Source organism: Limulus polyphemus, unplaced genomic scaffold (genome assembly GCF_000517525.1).
Source record: "Limulus polyphemus unplaced genomic scaffold, Limulus_polyphemus-2.1.2 Scaffold3130, whole genome shotgun sequence".
In the NCBI taxonomy this organism is placed as follows: domain Eukaryota; kingdom Metazoa; phylum Arthropoda; class Merostomata; order Xiphosura; family Limulidae; genus Limulus; species Limulus polyphemus.
This window is the reverse complement of record NW_013668740.1, coordinates 94,378-100,908: the sequence shown is the minus strand read 5'-3', so window position 1 is coordinate 100,908 and position 6,531 is coordinate 94,378. Positions and strand designations below refer to the sequence as shown.

Here is a 6,531-nt window from a genome sequence, read left to right as displayed (position 1 = left end):
CTACCTGTCACAAAATCATTATTCGTCACAAAAACTGCCATTTTACAAAAAGGAAGTAACAAGAATGCATCCCTCACGAGTTCTCCTAGTATCAATATGGCGGTAACGAAATATCCGGATCCTTTTTCTGTTTCTTCTTCCAAACACTTCTCAATCGACCACCATTCCTTCATTTCTTGGTGGATTGTTTGAAACTCCCAGATATGTTTTTCATTGTTTTTTTTTATTTAGAACTTTGTAAGGATTTTATTTGGACAAAGGTAAAACAACCTCAAAAATTTATATTTTGAGCTCCTGTGTGGTCAAATTTTCAGCAATCAAGATGAAAATTAGCAAATATAAATTGTATTGCTCCTAACACATGGTCATGCTAAAAAAAGTAAATTTGCTCAAATTGAATTTTTCAGGGGTCAGAACTCACCAGGGGTCATAACTCACCAAAATGCGTAATTTTGAGTGTTTTAATCAATTACTCGGCCGTATTGTGACCAATTCACATGTGATTTGGTTCAAGGATACTTTTCTACAAGTTTCACGCACTGACAAACAAAAATAGTGGACTTGCCAATTTATGGTCCTTTTTTTAGGGGTCAAAAGGTTAAATAAACTCATAATTTCAGGAGTTTTCTTCAGTTACTTAGCCTTGTTTAGACCAATTTATATGGAATTTGATACAAAGATACTTTTCTACAGGCAATACACATTGACAAACAAAAATGTTGGAGTTACTCATTTTTAGTAATTATAGCATCTAAGATGCCATAAAAAGCATAACTTTAGGATTTTTTGACCATTACTCCACCGTGGGTCGGCCAATGTACATGGGATTTGGCACAAAGATACTTTCTTGCAGGTCCAAAACAGAGATATATATAGACAGTTTTTGATTTTTCTGTGTGTTTTTCACGATATTTCTTCTGTCAAAACTCGTCAAGTTGAGAATGTGTGGCGGAGACATGTTGCATTCGCCAATGTTGGCCTCTTTAGTTTTATGCGTGAGTCCGTATTTCGAACGCTGTCAAATGTAATTTAGACATAAATAGAAGTTTAACAGAGAAATTAAGATGTAAAAATATGGCGTGTGAAACAAAAGTGTAAGCCCTTTTTTTTTTACAAATATAACCGTGATGGTTTTGTTTTGCAGTTCCCGAATTGATTGTTTGATCGTTGAACTATACCATAAATTTAACGACTCAGTTAAAAGAAAAACTAAATTAATTATGATAATTCATTTTTGGTGATTAAAAGTCTAATATTATTAGTAGTCAGTTAATCAGTTAGTAGTCAGTTAATCAGTTAGTCAGTTAATTATTTTATGGATTTGATAGATTGAACGCTACATTATAGACTTTGCAATAACTTTCTACGAGAGCCATAGAAATAAAATTTGTGACTAAACTATTCGAACCCATACAAATACATTTAATAGTGTAAAAAGAACCATCTGGCGGATGATGTGTAGAAAATAGCAATGGTCTTATTATTCAAATGTCTTATTATTTCAAGAAATCGGGTTACTTTATTTCTTCGTCATCTAACAAAGGTTATCAGGATGAATTATGCTTAGGAGATCGTAACTATGAAAAAGGCAGGACGTATTTTATTTTTTGATGAGATTATTATCATTCCGCAGAAAAGGCTCGCTGCAAATAAGTTTTTCGATTGCAGGATTTAAAAATCTTTAGTGCCAAGAAACACCAGAAGATGGGGCTGGAAAACCGTTTCCGTTGTTCATCACAGTGCACAACTGCTTCATTCCTTTCCACTGCAAGCAGGAAAAAACACACACCATGTTAGAGACAATTAATGATCCAATTAATTTCAAAACCAAAGTTGTAGATAATATAACACTACAGGAACTCTTGTTCACGTAACGAACTATTTTATTCAAACTATTGACTAATAAGCTTCTTCCGCGTAAGGTTAATTTTAGAACTTAAAATATCTACTGATTAAGATGAGTACATGAAGATTACGTTTCGTGTATTGCTTGTACATTGGAAACTTAGAATAGATACCGAAATAAAAGGCATAAGGTGTTTAACACTCATGTAATGGCATTTATCTATTTCTTTGTTGATGTCATAATGGAAATAAAGCTCCTGTAGAAACTGATGCCTTAAAGTTTTTACTCTTAAATGTGTTCGAGACGTTATATTAGTATTTCAATCTTTAAGACAACGTTCCTGAACTAAATGTGTTCGAGACGTTATATAAGTATTTCAAACTTTAAGACAACGTTCCTGAACTAAATGTGTTCGAGACGTTATATAAGTATTTCAAACTTTAAGACAACGTTCTTGAACTAAATGTGTTCGAGACGTTATATTAGTATTTCAATCTTTAAGACAACGTTCCTGAACTAAATGTGTTCGAGACGTTATATAAGTATTTCAAACTTTAAGACAACGTTCCTGAACTAAGTGTGTTCGAGACGTTATATTAGTATTTCAAACTTTAAGACAACGTTCCTGAACTAAGTGTGTTTGAGACGTTATATAAGTATTTCAATCTTTAAGACAACGTTCCTGAACTAAGTGTGTTCGAGACGTTATATTAGTATTTCAAACTTTAAGACAACGTTCCTGAACTAAGTGTGTTCGAGACGTTATATTAGTATTTCAATCTTTAAGACAACGTTCCTGAACTAAATGTGTTCAAGACGTTATATAAGTATTTCAAACTTTAAGACAACGTTCCTGAACTAAGTGTGTTCGAGACGTTATATTAGTATTTCAATCTTTAAGACAACGTTCCTGAACTAAATGTGTTCGAGACGTTATATAAGTATTTAAAACTTTAAGACAACGTTCCTGAACTAAATGTGTTCGAGACGTTATATTAGTATTTCAATCTTTAAGACAACGTTCCTGAACTAAATGTGTCTTTAAATGTCAAAAACAAATCCATGAATTCTAGAAAGTTTTCAAAGAAAATTTTAAAATTAACTGTAAAACGATATATTATTCAAAACCTCTCTCAGCAAGCTTCTACAGTGTTTTACTTGCCAGTATTCAGGCATTTATACACATTCAAAGGAAAATCCTCAGCGGAGGTAAGACTAAACTAATTTAGTTAAGGAAAGAGATAAATTTAGCACACATATCTTATGACTGCCTGCCCGGAAAATTAACTTCAGTCTCATATTCTCCAACTTATTAATTTCTCAGAATAAACTGCTTTTACTAATAAGTTTTGTTAGCTAACTTTGTGTATGTGCTTAAACAGAATATTCTAGCCTGCATCTTTTCTGTTTGTACACAATGTATTTATATAATTTATTTATATTTTTCCATATTCAGAGTTGTTTTTTTATGATAATTAAATTGATTACTCATAACTTAAATTCTCGGTTGCTGTTGATTACGTTTTCTTGTTTACACTCATTACGTTCTATCGTTTACTTCATATCTTATATTGTAATAGCTAAACAAGAGGAAATTCTCAATAGCTTCGACACTTGAAATTCTTTTAGGCAGGATTAGAGTAAGTTAATCTATGAGACCTTTTTTTTTGTGCACTAACAAGCAATACAAGTGTGGTGCGCGTGTATACCCGATTCAATTTTATTACTCATCAGCATCTGGAACAGCCTATCGTCAGCCTATGAGACCTTTGGCGTGATCAAATATGTGATCAATCGAAAGGGTGTGACCTCCGAAGTCCAAAACTGTAACTAGATCTCAAATCTGTCAAGAAATGGCGGAACTATGACCTAAAAGTTTGTACTTGAAAAGAAAAAAAAACTCAGAGCCGTTTTATGAGCCGCTATGCCGCGGCTAAAAATAAATCACTCTGTTTGGGTGAAAAATACTGTCATCAAAGTTTAGAATATCTATCTTTTCCCAAAAAACTTGAATCTTGTCAGTTAAATCAAAGCTTTTAATATGTACAGTTCATGGATGATGTTAACAGGGAAATAAAAATATTAAACTTTATTTTCTTTTAATTGATTTACCTAAATCCAATTTTTGAATCACACACAAAATAGAATACCGCGAAGCTGAAATAATCATATATGCAGGTTACTTACATATATCATTGCACAATATCATTTTAAAGACACTTCGTTAAAATGGCAAGATATAATATACAAATAAAGTTTGTTCGTTGTCAATTACAAAACTAAACAACGGGCTATTTGTGCTGTGCTCCCCACGTGTATCGAAATCCGAAGTCAGAGACTTACGGTCGAACCACTGGAAATGCAAATATAACAAAATAAAATTAAGAAAAAATTGTATAATCTTACACCAAGTGAGTAGTGACCTGAGAACCAAAATCAAACTTGAAAATATCTGTTTACCGCATTTTTATCTTCGGTGTAGTTTTGCTTATATAAAAAAAGATTTTTAATATGCAAGTCAGCAAGTCACGTAACAACTACAACCTATATCAAGTCGTGGTAAAAAAACAAAGGAATGTGGATCAACTTCGGACACCAGCACCATCCAGAAAGAGACCTCCAACAAGTCTTACTCTAGTTGTAATAAGCAAAGTGCGGTGTCTTGTAAAGGCGAGGTGAGAATCCCCAAACATAAAGGTCGGATTCAACAGTACCCAACATAATGAAGAAAGATTTTCTTCCGGAAAAGTCATACTAGTCACGTGCACAGAAGCTACTTCATGAACATATTAATTCAACCGTCACAAACCTCAAGCAGCTGATGAATTTATACCATTATTCATGTCATTTCATACGAATACATACTGGGGAAATGGCCAGACGAAGCGCTTATGGATTTCTTTATGATGGACTGTTGAAATGGTTGCTAGGAAACCGTCGTTGTCGTAAACTAGAAGGATTATGGAAAGCACAAGTAGGGGTTGTGTGCTTTAGATGTGAGAGCCTTACAACGAAGCCTTTTGCAATGAAGACTACATAAGCTAGGACCTTGAGAAAGAAAACGCACACGACTGACTACACAGGCCTAACTTTCATTCATTCAAACATTCATAGTATTTGTTTTTTCTAAATTGTAAACAACAGCTCTCATTGATATATGTGATGGACTTCTCCGATATACCGTTGTTTATATTACAAACAAATGTTTACACCTCACTGATTTGCTCTACATTATCCACATACTCTATTCCTGATAATAGGTCACTGAACATGCTTGCCTTTTCAGCCGTGGGTGCATTATAATGCGACGGTCAATCTCACTTTTCTTTGCTAAAAGAGTAGCCGAAGAGTTGGCGGTGGGTGGTGATGACTAGCTGCCTTCCCTCTTGTCTTACACTGCTAAATTAGGGACGGCTAGCGTAGATAGCTCTCGAGTAGCTTTGCGCGAAATTCAAAACAAACAAACAAACCAATCACGTAAAGCGGTTAGGTAGTGTATATGAGGTAAAAATATAGTGTATGAGGTATAAAGGTAGTGTATATGAGGTAAAAAGGTAGTGTGTATGAGGTATAAAGGTAGTGTATATGAGGTAAAAAGGTAGTGTGTATGAGGTATAAAGGTAGTGTGTATGAGGTATAAAGGTGTGTATATGAGGTATAAAGGTAGTGTATATGAGGTAAAAAGGTAGTGTATGAGGTATAAAGGTAGTGTATGAGGTATAAAGGTAGTGTATATGAGGTAAAAAGGTAGTGTATGAGGTATAAAGGTAGTGTATATGAGGTATAAAGGTAGTGTATATGAGGTATAAAGGTAGTGTATATGAGGTATAAAGGTAGTGTACATGAGTGACTAGATAATAGCGGTAAATGTTGTGACTTTAAGAAATGGTTCAACTCACTTATTTCAACCTTGGTATAAAGTGGATCAGAAAAAATTTACAGACGATATACAAAATTTCTGTGTCTTTAACAAAGATCATATCTACCCGTTGATTTATTGTGGTGATCTCTGAAGGGGTGACAGTTCTTGACATGTTTGTTAAGCAGTAATATGCCTCCTTGCGATAAGATCATGGTGAAGTTAATCATTGTGACATGCTGTAACTGCCTCTAGTGGCTTCTCAAGACACAAGACCAATAACCCCCAGGCAGAATTCAGTACAGGGTTACTAAAATGTATATCTTATGCAGGCAAAAAAGAAAAAATCTTTAAACTAGACGCGATTTTTTTTACCAATGTGAAACAGTATTCCCAGGAAAAGAAAAAGCAGACTTATAGTGGGAAAAGATAACGTCAGGTATTATGTTGTTCTTTAAGTTAACATAAAACATATTTCGCTATATAGTTAGTTTTCTCGTACCTATCCAAAATTATCGCTTCTCGTCTCATGGGGAACCTAAAAGTTCTTTGTTCTATGTAATGCTATGTAATTAGTGATGTAATTCTATAGTAAACATCGAACAATTTTCATCCGCGATGTGAAAGAATAAAAGGTATAGTAAGCTATGTATCACATAAATATCATTATATATCACAGTGATAAAAATAGTGTTTTATATTATTTGATCCGTAATCATTCAATTCAGCAATACACAGTTAAACTTCATGGGGTACCAGAAGCTTCTTGTACCAACAATATTCACACATTCTAACATCAATTGAGGATCATTTAAGTACGGAATAA

At 33.7% G+C, this 6,531-nt stretch overlaps 1 long non-coding RNA gene across 1 annotated transcript in view; it reads left to right on the top strand.

The window, feature by feature from the left end:
- The first annotated feature begins 1,250 nt into the window (after positions 1–1,250).
- LOC111088103 overlaps positions 1,251–6,531 on the top strand; it is a 14,832-nt gene continuing 9,551 nt past the window's right edge. The window contains exon 1 of the long non-coding RNA XR_002612696.1: positions 1,251–1,261. This is a non-coding gene — a long non-coding RNA (uncharacterized LOC111088103). The remainder of the gene's footprint in view (positions 1,262–6,531) is intronic.